Below are 15580 nucleotides of genomic sequence, written 5' to 3' on the forward strand. Positions count from 1 at the left end.
GCCAAGTTGAGCTCCAGCTGGGCTTTTGCCTTCCTAATTTTCTCTCTGTATAACCTAACGAGATCTCTGTACTCCTCCTGAGTTGCCTGTCCCTTCTTCCAAAGGTGGTAAACCCTCCTTTTATTCCTAAGTCCCATCAGAAGTTCCTTATTCATCCAGACTGGCCATTTTCCCCACCCTTTAGACTTGCGACACTTGGGGACAGCCTGCTCTTGGGCCTTTAAGATTTCCTTCTTGAAGAGCGTCCAGCCTTCCTGGACCCCTTTGCCCTTCAGGACTATCTCCCAAGGGACTCTCTCAACCAGTGTCCTGAACAAGCCGAAGTCCGCCCTCTGGAAGTCCAGGGTGGAGGTTTTGCTACCCCCCCTCCTTACATCGCTATGAATTGAAAACTTGACCATTTCATGATCACTAAACCCAAGACGACCTCTGACCAGCACATGTCCCACTACTCCTTCTCTGTTTGTGAACAGTAGGTCTAGCAAGGCACTTCCCTTGGTATGCTCCTCTACCAGTTGTGTCAGGAAGTTATCTTCCATGCACTCGAGGAACCTCCTAGCCTGCCTGCTCTCTGCTGTATTATATTTCCAGCAGATACCCAGCAGGTTGAAGTCCCCAACCAGAACAAGGGCTGGCGATTGCGAGACTTCAGCCGGCCACTTACAGAATACTTCATCTGTCTCCTCATCCTCGTTGGGTGGTCTATAGCATACTCCCAGCACATCTCCCTTATATTCCTTCCCCTTCAACCTTGCCCATAAACACTCGACTTTATCATCACTGGAATCTAGCTCTATACAATCAAAACGTTCCCTAATGTACAGAGCCACATGCCCGCCTCTCCTTCCTTGCCTATCCCTTCTGAAGAGCTTACAGCCATTCATCGCAGCATTCCAGTCGTGACAGTCATCCCACCAGGTTTCCGTGATGGCAACTACATCATAGCTGTCCTGCTGCACAATGGCTTCCAGCTCATCCCGTTTGTTGCCCATGCTACGTGCATTCGTGTAGATGCGCTTGAGCTGGGCTACCGATTTCGCCCCCATCCTTGGCCCTTTATCCCTAGGCTCATTACTAGTGGGCCTGGTTTTATCCCCTTCCCCCTTCGATTCTAGCTGAATCGAGCTAGCTGAGAGTTTCTCATTCACTTTATAAAGTTAGAATTGTTCATTTTTTTTCCTGGATTACTCACATTTGTCTTTATTGAATTTCATTTGGCATTTTATTGCATAGTATTGTGAAGTCCTTCTGCAACTCCTCTTAGTCAGCCTTCACTTTTACTTCTGTGAATGATTTAAGCTTTGTCACTTTGATATTCATGATAGTTTTTGAATATGTCAAATCATATAAGCTTGAGTATATTTCTCCTATGGGCACTCCATTGGTGACTCCTCTCTTTTGTGAAAATTAGCCATTTGCTGTTTCCTTTAGTCAGTCAGTTAGCTATATGAAGACTTTCCCTCTTGTCCCAAGGATAGGATAGGACAGGATTTCTCTAGGAGCTCTTCCAGGGGGTCTTTATGAATGTCTTTTGGAGATCCAAGTAGTTATATCTGCAGCGTTCAGATACCTCTCCTTGACTCCTTCACAGAACTAGTAGAGGTATGTGAAACATGACTTTCCTTCTTGAAAGTCACATCAGCTCTTCTCAAATACGTCATAGTATTGACTCGCAACCACATGCATTGAAACCAGGTCCTGACTACCAAAGCACCCCAAAGAAAATGTGCTGAAAATAATGTAATGATAATATCATGATACTATATAAATAATGTAATGTTTTTAAACTTAACTGAAGAGAAGGAATCATAATATTAATTTTTTAACATGTTTTAAAATTTTAAGAAACCCTAACGTGGTGAGAGCTAAATATTATTCAAGAATCAGAGGTAAGTTGCAAAGAAATGAGGCTGTCACATCTACAGATAGGCACCTCAGTATTAGTCAGGGCCAGAGGAATGCTGCCTGAGGCATCTCATCACCAGTGTAAGACTACTTTAATACAAATAAGGCAAGCAGATGCAATGTCTGTAGTTAGCTCCTTTTCTTGCCAATCTTGTCTTCTTTGATTCTTCTTCCCCTGGCATTTCAGGTTTTGCCTGTGTATGTTAAACATTTAACTTCTAAACCATAACACATGCATTCAGAAATCCAGCTGAAAGGTCTACAAAAGTCTGTCTGTGTAACTGTATCTCCTGTAGCAGTCTTTGTGTGCTTTTCCTTCTCATTGTTTGGCCTAGAAGCAATCTGCTCTGTGCTTTTGCAGTACTTGGCATAATGGGGTCATGGTCTTTGAGCAGAGTTCCTAGGTGCTACTGGAAGTTTTTCAGGGTTTATCCAGATACCCACTAATTCTATTCACTGTTACAGCGTTTCGTGCCATACGGTATTATTCCTCTGATGTTCCCTGGATACCTCCTGGAAGCACATCCTGTTTGTTGACACTGAGGCAATTTTAAGTGAGAGAGGTTACACCCTGCAATGCTTATTTCAGCTGTTTCATAATTGAGTTCCTTTAGCACCAGTCCTGGAGTTTTGTTACTATCCATTATGTCACTCTGAACAAAAAATGATTCCTACTCACACTGTAGTGCATCTGCTGTTGTGTTTCAGTGTTTCAGTGTGGGACCCTGCCGGAGCTCCTGCATATTGAAGAGTCCTGCATGCCAAAGATGGATGCGAGATCTTCATCTAACTTTTCTGCTGTGGCCTTATTTGTGTGCTCTGTTATGCCTTCATCACCTATTAGCCTTACAGACTATCTGTCTGGTCAGCTTCCTCTTCCTTGTGTGTTTGAACAAGATTTATTATTAGTTTTAAAGATTTTTGGGAATCATTCCTGAGACTTTTATTGGCCTGCCTTGTGGGATTTTTACATTTCACCTGTCAGGGTTTGTTATTTTCTATTTTCCTTGTTTGGAAATAATGTCAACTCTTTTAAAGAAAGCCATCTTCATCTAATAAGCTTCCTTGGTGAAATATTTAATCTTACTAGTCTTTCCTGAGTGTTTGAGGCGTGAGGAGAGGAGGAGGGAAGGTTTTAGTAGATGCTGAAGGGGCTTTATTCTATCTCTTCATGCTTACTGCTTTAAGAATGCAGAAGAAGCAACACTTTGAATACAAATTCTTATCAAAGAGGAAAAAAAATAATACTGGACTTTCTGAGAATGTATTATGATTTTAGCCCTCATCCCTATGAGTGAATATTATGTAGATAGTGCCATCTAAAATTTTCAGTTTGGGATCCAATGGACTAGAAGATAGCAGCCTAGAAAATTCCTAGGACGACTTCTAGATGTGAAAGGAAAAGACAAACAGACCCTTTCAGACAGCCAGTTTTCACTATAGTAAGTCTGTCCTGTAGTGTTGTGACAATCTGCCAAGCAGTACCAGATGTCCAAGCTTCTTCTTCAGTTTCCCAATGAGGACAGAATCCATGATGCAAATGTGCAGTTATTTGCGTGCCTACTTCACACCTGAAAGCTGGCCAAATGAGATGAAAGCCAGTTCGTCTTTCTAGATGCTGCTCAAAATATGTATCTGGTTTGCAGGACGCAACTTGGCAACAATCATTTGCCATTTTACCTCAGGTGCAAACACACTGGGAGAGGGATTTACTTTTACTGTGTGTGTGCAGCAGCTGGCATAGTAGGGTCCTGATTTATGGCTGATATTGATAGGGACTGTTGTAGGCTAAATAACGATATAAATAATTTATTGTAGCAAGAACTATGGCAGGGGGTATTCACAACTGCTTGTATAATTTCCCCCACTTGTAACAACATCTAAATACAAAGAACAGTGAGACTGAAGGCTCATTTACAAGCTAAGGATAATAAGTGAGAGTACTCTGTACCCTCTCATCACAGCTGTTTTGCCACTGGCTGTAACATTTCTCTTCCTCTCACTCTCCCATTTCTCTTCACTCATCTTTCAATTCACCTTGAAAGGCACCGAGGATTATGTATGGCAAATTCTACTAGCTCTTTAAATTGGCAGGGGTGATACTAATAAACTAGCGCTGTTACAGCTCAGTGCTGCTACCAGCAACAAAAATCCATGTTCTGGTTTTCTGAAGTCTTCCACATTTCCACAACACTACTGCACACCAAAGCATAGCCTGATTTGATTTTTCTTCTCTGCACCTGCTTATTTTCCTGATAGGTAACAGGGGATAGGAGTGAGAAATGATCCTCCTTACTATTTGAGAACAGAGTCCCCCATCAACAGAATTTTTCACTAGTTAAATACTGGTACATTTACCTAAATGGGAAGAATTTTCCCATCAGTTGCCAGTTTCAGAGCCCATACGTACTGAAATTCCACCATCAAACGTGGAACAACAACTATCATACAGTTACTGCAGCTTGTCATGATTTTCATTGCTCCCATAATCTACAGAAGGATTTTGTTACCTGCCCAGGAGAAAACGGTGAGTCATTACTCAAGATGCTGCATGTGCAAAAGGGAAAGGAAATTGAATAAGTAAATAACTGGCTTTTAAGGAAGCTGTTGAAAACAGGAAAATAAAGAATTGAGAATGTTGTATGGAAAATCCTTTTCCTGAAACTAAAAATGGTTTGCAGTGGGGAGAAGGTAAGAAACTAACTATGCAAAGACTAAATTTGTTAATCTGTTAATAAACTATATAAACATGATTTTTCAGGGATCGTGCAAAAGTTTTTGTAATTTTTAAATTCATGTGACTTAGATCACTGCATTAACTTAATAAATGTAGACTTTTCCTATTTCATGTTGAGGAACCACTTATTTTTATCAGGAAATATTTTTTGGTTCTCAGTTGTTCCCTCATACTGACTCAGTTTCTGTTGGAATGTGACTTGGAAAATTTGAACAGCTGCGAGGGTAAGAATTCCCCCTTGTTTGTCCATGCAAGTCTTGACAACGTTTAATTAAACGTGTTTGTGTATCAGATCTCATAATGGACCTCTGATACATGACTGGGGCCCCTTGGTACTCCCATAATAAACTCAGGAATATTTGACAGGGTTTAGTGACTTCAGGAGATACAACATAACAATTGCTAGAGCACACCATGGCCATGAGCACCCTGCCATGCCCATGCTCAGCATTCTTGACTTGGAAATCTGGGCTGGTTTTCTGTCTCCTTACAAGTCTGGGGCACAGTAGTGTTTTTTTTTCCTGTCTCCCAGTGCAATCTGCAGAATATCAGGACGCTGCAATGTGGACCAGCTAAGACATACCTTTAGGAAACGATGCACCTGTTAAGGCAGAAGGTGTGTCTGCCTTTTCCTAGTGGAATTGGGTGGGTAGGGAGCTCCAGAGCCCGTTTCACAGAAAGCATCCCTCAGCTGTCCACGTACACTGAATCGTGATCAGTTTGGGGCACTCCCACGCTGCCTGTGGCTCCGCAAGAGGGGACTGTGACTCACTGTGGTTATGCTACTGTTCTAGATCCAAACCAGCCGATTTACCGTCTTCTGCTGATGTAACTATTGAGTACTGACTGCAGACATCATTGCAGTGTGGTCTAAGTTCTGTAAAAATGAAACTCAGGTAGGGCTTGAACCAGGTGGAGGTTCAAGTCTGGCTGTGGACCCGCTCTTTGACTCCTTCCTGTATAGGAAAAAAAAAAAAAGATTTCATGCAGTTTTTACACTTGCAGTTTTATTGTGCGCAATTTACATAGGAAGCAACCCCTTTCAAAATAGTTCAGTCACTGATACACATCCTCAGTGTTGCAGTTCTATGGCTCCAGGCTTGCATGCAGCTTTATTTCCAGGTGTAGTGGCCAGAGACAAACCATTATGGATATGGATACCCCTAGTGATTGTACCAGGAGAAGCACTATAAAGAATTGCAACTGTAGAACTAAACGTACTAATTTATATTTCAGAGGAGGCATTAGGAGCAAGCTCATTGAAATATATCAAGCAGAGAGTACTTGCAGGTAAATCCAAAGCTATATGGGATATAAAAATTCCCTTTCTAATTTAAATACTCCATTTCCATTGCTATAAAATCTGATACTATCATTGTTACTCATCATTATTCAAGACTGTCTCTAAAACAGGGCAAGAATCATACCAAGTTGTAAGGGAGCAAGATGATGGACACTTTAGAGGCTTGAGAGTATGTATGTTAGGAGGTAAAGATGGAGATATGTAAAAACAGACAATGGGAATTCATTTAATCATTAAAACCAGAAACATATTGTTAGAAATTTTAGTCTAAGTGCAATTTATAGCTCTTCCTTGCTGCTGCTTGTCTGTTTTGTGTTACTATTCACTATATTATTATGCTACTACACGATGTTTCTGCCTATGACTTTTTTCTGTCTTAAGGAGAGAAGCAGAGAGATGGAGTAGCTATAGAGGTAATGTATTGCCCTTTGAAATCAGATTATGTATGTGGAGTTTTCTGGAGTATTCCCCCTTCTCATACGATGCTCTACTGCATTTAGAAGTAGTTTTAAGAGACATAAACCACCTGTGGGTTTTGGGTTTGTTTTTTTTTTCATTTCAAAATGCTTGTACCTATGTTAGCAACGGCAACATAGCTGTTGTTTGTTTTTAGCTAGACGATGTTCAGGTCTAAAGCTGGTGTAATTTATCATCCTCACGTTGAAACAAATTAATAACCCAATTGAGTCACTACAGTTCTTTTCCCACACCCTTCACTCTTCTCTGTGTACCTTCAGTTGTGTATTGCTTTGTTTTAAAACCAGTCTCCTATTTCTTGTTGCAGCATTATCTTTTGCCTCTTTTGCATATACTTCTTCCTTCTGTCAAACCTATTTCTTGTATGAATTTTCCTGCCTTGCTCGACCGTCATCTTTCTTCATACATCTGCACCAGATTCAGTCTGCGTCTTGCACAGGGACTTACACATCTTAGATTTGGAGCCATTTAGAGATTGAAAGATCTCACTTAGCTTAAAGTTAGTTAAGCTTCCTCAGTTAAGGTCCCTCTCACAAAAGCAATTCTGTGTAAGTGAGTAATAATACATCATTATTGACCATATAATAAACGCACAAACACAGTAAAGAGATAAACTTGATGACCAATAGATCTTTTCTATCTCTAACTTTTATTAATAAGCCCTAAAAAAATGCACTGCTCATTAAGTCTTAATGCTTAATCATGCTGGTGTCACTAAATAGAAAATGTATATACTCCATCTGGATTATTACAGAATGCAAGAGAAAGGCTAAACAAATTCTACATTTAATTCACTCTTTTCTTTAGCACAATAAAGTAAATTAAAATCAATGATTGATTGTCTTTGGAAACATTATCATCAGGACTGAATACATAAACAATGCACCAAATGAAAAGCTTTTTAATCACATTCTTTCCTGTGTGTGTCTCAGTCAGTATATCATGAGCCAATAAAGGCCATTAATTTTATTCAAAAGAGGAAAAGAAATGCATTTATTCAGTTTGGTCGTTTCTCCCACTTCAGAAATGCTTGGTTTTCTTTGAAGTTTCTTTATTTAAGAAAACGTATAAAAATATTTTAAAATGTTTAAAAACATCTGGCATCGTATGCAACTTCTAGCAGTACCTTACCTAGGCTTAGGGCAGTGCGGGGCACCTGTCTTCATACAATGAGACACGCAGCCTCCCAGCGAGTTTGAAATGCTCTTCCTCAAAGCCCAAGAGTTCACAGCTACTTAGTCCTTCCAACCAGATGCTTGGGCGTGTTTTGGGATCTTTTCAGTTGGAATAGGAATTTCTTTTGGCTGGTATTTCAAAATGGTCTTGGTCTTTTTTTTAATGCTATATGTTAGCTATGTCAAGGCGCTCTGGTCACGTGTCTTACGCTATTCTTCATAAACTGTCCTCAGCTTGCATAGTTTTACCTGCCTGTACAAGGCTGCTGGTAATGCAGAACTGAGATGTTGGGTGGAATTACTGGTGTGAAACGATATTCCGTGGGTAGTTTTTAGGAAATTTGATACATTGATTTTTGCGTGTGCATTTCATGCAGTAATTCAAATAAAAATGATATCTGCATTACAAAAATGCACAAAAGGGACATGATTTATAGTCCTGAAATAAGCTGATTTGGAAATGGAGAAATAAATTTCAGAGGTAAACATGGTTGTGTGGATTTTAACGTGTTGATTTAGGAAAAGCACTTTAAATCAACCAGGCATTTACTGGTATGCAGTTCAGGGGTTTGAGCTTTTCTCCTCAGCCAACTAGTACTGAATCTGTTTTAAAGTTTGGTAGTAGAACGCATCCATCGAGGTTCGATTTATTTCTTTTCTTTTCTAGGAATAGAAAGGTAATCGTAAGTCAACCCTGAACAGTATGGGAAAGTGACTCCAAGAGCTTAAATGGGGTTTGCAAAGCTGGTAACACCTGATCATTCATCTTTATTGTCCCTCCCGACATAAACAAAGAGGATGTGGAATCTGAAATTTATATTTTGTACCTTTTGTGCTTTTGGAATTTCAGTGGTTATTAACTGACCAAATGCCTCTTTCCCCCTTTAATCACATTCCCTCTTCTCTGTGGGAGGAAGTGGTAGGAGTCTTCTCTGGTTAAAACCCACTAGGCCATTCTGTTTGAGACACCTTCAGAGTCATTTCTTTTATGATGCCTCCGGCAAACTGCCATCTGGTAACAGGTAAGCTAGCTAAGTTTAGTGTGTTTGTAAAATAGAAAAATTTTTGAGGCAAGAAATTATTTTTAGACGTTATGTGTGATCACTACTTAGCACGCCGGGTCTTGAAACTAAGCTTTGTAAGACATGACACTAATGCAAATAAAAAGTAATAACTTTTTCCCCGCTAGGATCTCTTAAATGGGACACAGGCTGCATGGTCAGGACAGGTTGTACATCCAGCTGAGGGTTTGCTCTGCTGTGGCTGAAGCTACAGGAAGTCTTGTTTTGAGAAAGAACTTTCCCCGTCTGCCCCAAGGTTTACCATCAACCACTTTAAGTGGTATTCAATTTACTTCTTGGGGGATTTTTTTCTCCCCATGCTTCTTAGTTGACCATAGTCTTCTACAGAGACCACAACTCCAGCATACCGGCTGTTACTAAAGAGGTCTCTAAGAGCTAGCTATTAGTTTGAATAATAGTCAATTGTGCCATCAGATCATTAAGGTGACAAGTTTTGACAGTTGGAAGGTATGGAGACTAAACTCCTGACATCTCCTGAAGTGCGTATGGCTGAGAATGTCCCCTCTCACACCTTGTATAAATATGGCCCTTGTAAGAAGAACTGACTGATGGGCGTCCTGGCACAACGTGACTTGAAAGGACTAGAAACTAAATGTCTTTCAGTACAAAGTGATACTAGGAAAAAAAAAATCAGAAAGATAATGGGGAAGAGGGAATACAGACACTATGAAATCAGACCTAAAAAGAGTTTACATTCGATGGTGTGTTTGGCCCTGCCTGTAGTGAACTCTTTTTACTTTTTTCCTAGTTGCATGATACCCTTTTTGTCAGCATAAAGGACATGCTCTGGTATGATTTCCAAGGCTGATCTGGACCTGCAGCTGTCATCAGTGAAGCTGGAGGGCCCGTCTGATTTTTTTCAGTTGGAATATATTGCGGCAAATGCATATAATGTGAAAAAGGTCATATGTAAGGAAAGAAAGGGTAGAAAAGGGGGTGGAGTCAGCCATATGGACTAGTCAAAGTTTAGCTAATAGTGTTTTAGCTAAATTTTGACTAACCGTCATATCTTTGAGATGTGCTGGTTTTGCAGAAATTCAATATCCTATATTGCAGCTTCTGTTTCAGAATCTGGAAACGTTTTCCACTATGAAGTTATATGCACGCTGTTACCCTCAATAGTCCTGTCGTGTAGGATGTGTCCTTCCTGCCTTTGCACTTCCTGAAAACTTACACAAAGTCGATTTTCCAGCCTCATACAAGAAGTGAGCTCTAAGGAGGGTGGGGACTTAGAGGCCACTGCTCCGCTAGGGTCCCTTTTGCCACTGCAATCATTAAAATTCAGTGCAAGTGAGAGCAGTCTCAAATGTTCTCATTTGCTCTGCGGTCAAATCTGACTTCAGCTGTCTCAGGCGAGTGGCAGGAAGGCAGCAGAGAAGCATTGAGAATTGCTCCTCCTTTCCTCTTAACTGTTCATCGCGCAGCTGACAATACATTGCCGAGCATGCTGCCTCCTAGTCCTGCGCATATAAAGTTGGGTTCTTGGGATTTCAAACATCCGTAATTACGCACTTAAAATGTATTGTTTCCAGATGGTAATGCAGCCAGTTATTTCAAACAATGAAAAATCCAGTGATTTAATTGTTTGTGACAGCTGAGTAGGAAAGCTGAAGGACTAGAAACATGTAAAAAGAATGCTATATAAAGCCCTTGGTAAATTTTAAATATAAAGAATTTTGGTAGAAATATGGGTCCATAGCCTTAAAAAAAGCCTTTCAAGAAAACGCAGATTTGAAGTAATCAAGAGGTAAAAATTTGGAATAATTTCAAACACTTCTTACGTGCACAGACATGATTAAAAGTTGTATGAACAAAGGAAACTGCACATTTTTCTTTTGGAGTGCAGAATTTGGTTCTAAGGCTGGAACAGGGGATGAGCAGAATTTTTTTAGTTTCATTGTTCCCTGCAGCTTGTTGAGTACAGCAGGAGCACCTTGAACTTTCTGTGTATTTCATGAACCCCGTATCACCATCAGTATGAGCAAACACATACAAAACACATCTCTTCATCAGTTCTTGTCAGTAAATTCTTTTGGCCAGATGTGGCAGTTCAATAATATGATTTTACAGTGTAAAGAATGCTGCTCTATGGATCGGTAACACACTGCATCTTTGTGATCTACAGGTCACAGTGTTTAGCTGCCTCCAAGAAATATCCTCTTAACATTGTGCAATGGTAGCTAAGACAATAAGGTCATCTTGCATTATGAATTCTCTTTTTTCCCTAGTGCTGGTCATCCGCAGAAGCAGTGAGAACAGTCCACCAGTCTCAGGCCTTCTCCCTCTTTTCCCCTGTCCTGAAAACACAGTGGTGTGAGCAGGCTACAGGTCACTGGACTGTCTGGGGAGTCCCCTGGTGATCCCTCTCACAGCCCTGTGACCTTTCCCTCATCCCACCACAGCGGTGTTACTCTCCTCAGTGCAGTGGGCTTCCTGCCAGAACACTGGCTCGGGTGAGCACCCATCTCATCTCATCACTGACCACAAAAGGAATCCTCAATCATGCCATTCCTGTGGTCTTGACTGAAAAAGCATCTGTTGCATAATCACAGAATCGCAGAGTGGTTTAGGTTGGAAGGGACCTTAAAGATCATCTAGTTCCAACCCCCCTGCCATGGGCAGGGACACCTTCCACTAGACCAGGCTGCTCAAAGCCCCATCCAGCCTGGCCTTGAACACTTCCAGGGATGGGGCATCCACAACTTCCCTGGGCAACCTGTTCCAGTGTCTCACCACCCTCACAGTAAAGAATTTCTTCCTGATATCCAATCTAAATCTACCCTCTTTCAGTTTAAGGCCGTTACCCCATGTCCCATCATTACACTCCCTGACAAAAAGTCCCTCCCCATCCTTCCTGCCGTCCCCCTTTAGGTACTGGAAGGCTGCTCTCCCCGGAGCCTTCTCTTCTCCAGGATGAACAACCCCAACTCTCGCGGCCTGTCCTCATAGCATAGGTGCCCCAGCCCTCTGATCGTCAGTGGGGGTGACTTTTTGATCATGTGAAAGTTACTTCTTGTTCATGGAAAAAGATGGGGTAATTATGTGCTTTAAATAGCTCCATAACAAGCTATGTGGCTTATCCTGCCCAGAGTGCCCTAGGAAGTGAACTTTCTGTGCACTGTAACATTATCAGGTAGCTATCAAGTGCTTCATATATTCCAAATCACAAGCGATTTCTCATTTCCATCAAATACATCTTTTACGCTATCACTTAGCAAGAGTTCCAGTATACATAAACAATAAAGAGAATCAACTTCTTGTACTGAAAAGTATTTATTTTCTTAGTTTTCTTTGTTAGTGGGCATATTTGTGAAATAAGAAAAGTCATGCAGGCGAACAGCGCGCAGCTCGCTCAGAGCAGAAGCAGCCTGGAGGTGGCTGCATTCACTCCTGTTCTGTTCTTACGGCAATTTTAAATGAGATCTACAGACTCGGGATTGTACCAACAACTAAGGGCCACTGGGACACTTAAGAGAGTCACAGATCAGAGATGATCTGACTACACTCTCTTTCCAGGCAGAGAAATACCAGCTGCCAGGAGAGCAATGGCATAAGACGTGCTATGCCAGCTCTCTGCGTTAATTGGCAGCCCCAGCTTTAGAGCTGCTTTGTGCCGGCAGCACAGTGCTAACCAGCTGCAGCACAAATCTGGATTTGGTGTCCACGTCTCTTCACAAAAGCGACACTACTGATGTCACCGCTGTTGGCTTTTAAACTCTCTATTTACTGCTCGAGACCTCATTACCAGTGAACACTCCAGCCGCCGTAACAGTGGGGTGTTTGATCGCCTTGTCCAAGCCTCCCACTCAGTGTAGCTTGATCTGCTTCGGTTCTGTTAGCATAAGCAGAAATAACCTTACACAGTCGGGATGGGATGCTTTAACATTGCGATTCTGCAAGCAGTATGGCATCGCTGCCAAAAAGAACAGCCCGGCCCTTTCCCTGTTCCCAAATGCTTGTTCTTGTCCCTGTGTTGCTCCCTGCCTGCTGCCAGTGTAAGTATCTACATTGCCAAGCAATGAACTAAATGGGAGAATGAGTCCACTTCAAAGTTAACTTGAAAGAAAAAATAGTGGTGATTAATTTTAATCCAGATTAATTCAAACTGTTTTGCTGTTCAGCAATGAGAAAGCCTTTGTCAGCCTAAAGAGGAGGGCAACTGGAAGGGCAGCAGTTTGTATTTAGAGGCAGAGGAAGGGCAAGGCTGCTGTTCTTGGCTTACGCGTTTCATAGAGATGTGGTATAAATGTGATCCTGTTCTCAAATGCCCTTAAAATGACACTATTGTTCTGTTCTTATTGCTCCTCGTCTCTCAGTCCTCACTCGAGGTCTTTTTAAAAGCGTTCATTAGAAAGTGTTTTTCTTGGCCCTTGTCATCTGAAGTTTCGCCTGGAGTACGAAGCTCTCTTCTTCCTGGTATGATCATATCAATGTTCAGCAGCTGGAACATTTTTATTGACAATACATAACACAGAAAACATACTTTTAATGGGACTGTCTTTTCAGAGGAATAAACACAGCGTAACCTCCTTTTACACATGAACAGAACATCTTTTGCATGTGCAGGGATACTGGTTTCCTGGTAAGCGCCTACTTAACCAAAATGCAAGGATCAATCCTTTTTTTTTTTGCTCCCAAAGATGCACTTGGTCAAAAAGAGCACGGTATTGCTGGAGTCAGGAAGAATGTGGATGTGCAGACATAAAAAAAAAAGCTGCGCGATTCCAGCAGCCAGATTTTAGGTACTTTGCTTAAATCTTAAATTTTCTTAATCTTAAAGAAAGATTAATTGTCCCTCACCTAGAGGAGCAGAACTTGTTGAATGAGAAGATGTCATCTTTTACACACCAGCTTCTCTCTTACAGCTTTCTTAATAATTCTTCTTTTTTCTGCCGGAAAAGAGCTGATCAAACCTGGTAACATGTTTACATAACAGCACACATTTCATCTGAAATTATACATTTCTTTCAGATTTTAGTATTTACTGTAACGTTTGAACCGCAAGAGTTCCCTCGGCCAAAAACCAGTGGAGCTGTGTGTGATGAGTCCCTGTGTGTCCCCCGCCTGGCTCATATCACCTTTCTCTTCCTTGGGGCTAACAAAACCCTTCACAGGCATGAAGAATGAACCACAGGTAGGTCAAATTCATATCCAGAAGTTCACGGCAGTTTCGTTACGATATTGTTAAGTTCCATGTTCCTGCTGAAAAGATGACATTTTCTATTGAATAGTGACATTTGAAAATATAAAACTAACATATTACATTTCTTCTGAAATATTTGATTCAGCAAACAAGTGACAGACACAGATATTGCTGGCTTCATTGGCTTTTGCAGAAACGTTATACAAATTGTAATTTGCTCCCAAGTTTTAACCCCCTTTTTTCCTTTACATAGGCAAGTGGATAAAAAAGAAGTATGAGCCATTTAAGACAACAGCACAAAAACTTTTCTGAAATTTAGGTTTTTTATGTTTGAGACATTCATTAAGAGCCAAACAGGGATTAGTTAGTGGAACACGGTCTCTGCCTTGAAGTTTTATATTAATATATCAAGACAGATCAGAAAACTTTCTTAAGGATGAATAGCTGACTCTGATAATAGACATGCAAACGCAAACACGGTCCTCGTTTCCTCGTTTCAGATTACCGGTTTTAAAACATTGTATGAAAATTCACCACAAAAGGCAATCTCGGGCAAAAGCACTTAAACATTTTAACGTCTACAGCAATGACTGCGTCTTTATACAGCTTTGTTAACTATGGAGTTAAAAATGAACTGGGACTCCAGTTAACAGCCACAGCACTGTAAATTTGTTGTGGTGCATTAGAGAATCTGGCCCAGTGTGTGTCACAGTTGTTTAATTCATCTAAGGTTGGCAGGGTTTCTTTTTTACTTAAATGTATTCACACCCATGCAAGCTGTCAAATTGGAATTACACTTAAGGGCTTAGACCAAGCTGCAGCTGCAGCAGTGATGGGGGCAGGGAGAGGGGGGGATGCACCACTCCCGCTCCGGCTGCCCAGGACTAAAAAGGATGCCCCCTTAGCTGTTGGCCTGCTCCTGTCTTCCCTGAGTGTTGATTGAAGGACTGCTTGACCTGGCTTTTGTCTGGACTTTACATTTCGTGTGATCTTAAATGAGTCAGCGATACCGTTTTCATTTAGCAATGGGTAAAGATCAGGTATTGAAGAGAATATCCTTGCAGCTTTAAATGACCAAGATATCATCTATCATCACAGCCCTATTCTGTCTGCTGCCAGAGCAAACTCTCTTCATTAGAGCTGGGGAAATTATTTGCAGTAAAGCATTTATTCAGAGAATTTAGCCTTTTATTTTTTGCTTTTTTCCTATTGAAATTTATCTGCAAACAGTCTGATTTTTATGTGCTGGCCTATTATTCAGAGTTATTCAGTGAGCTCTTTAGGCAGCTGTATTACAGTTTATGCACTGCTCCTGAATTCCTCTCTGGCCACTTTTCTCAAGTATGAAGCAGTCATAATTTGTTATTTGTACAGGGGAACATTCAAATAAGTTTCCTAATGTTGCTTTCATTTGCTTCTGCGCATCTTGGAGCACTGCTTAACTTAGGGCAGGATCTGTTGCCTAGAGGCATCCATGCAGTCCAGGTGACACGATGGCTTTCTGTCTCTGACATATCTCCTTCCCTTCACTCCTGATACCGTCTTTGTGTTAGAATTTTTGACATCTTTCTATAATTCAAAGGGACTTCCTGGTTTCCTATAGGGTTCTGGTGTTGCAAGTGTCTATGTATCATCCACTTCCCTTCATTAATTTGTCAGCTCCATCTCAAAATTAATTGGCCTGATTTTGTTCTCCCAATAGCCTTGGGAAAGTTGTTCTAGAATCTCATTCTTTTGTTGGCTGGAGTCCTCCTAATT

The 15580-nt window shown here is 41.1% G+C and overlaps 1 long non-coding RNA gene across 2 annotated transcripts in view; it reads left to right on the top strand.

The window, feature by feature from the left end:
- The window catches only part of LOC134512015 (uncharacterized), a 53442-nt gene extending 39669 nt beyond the window's left edge, over positions 1-13773 (top strand). For both annotated transcript variants that reach the window (XR_010070026.1, XR_010070025.1), the window contains exon 4: positions 13651-13773. This is a non-coding gene — a long non-coding RNA (uncharacterized LOC134512015). The remainder of the gene's footprint in view (positions 1-13650) is intronic.
- Positions 13774-15580: the final 1807 nt, after the last annotated feature.

Source organism: Chroicocephalus ridibundus, chromosome 2 (genome assembly GCF_963924245.1).
Source record: "Chroicocephalus ridibundus chromosome 2, bChrRid1.1, whole genome shotgun sequence".
Classification (NCBI taxonomy): Eukaryota; Metazoa; Chordata; class Aves; order Charadriiformes; family Laridae; genus Chroicocephalus; species Chroicocephalus ridibundus.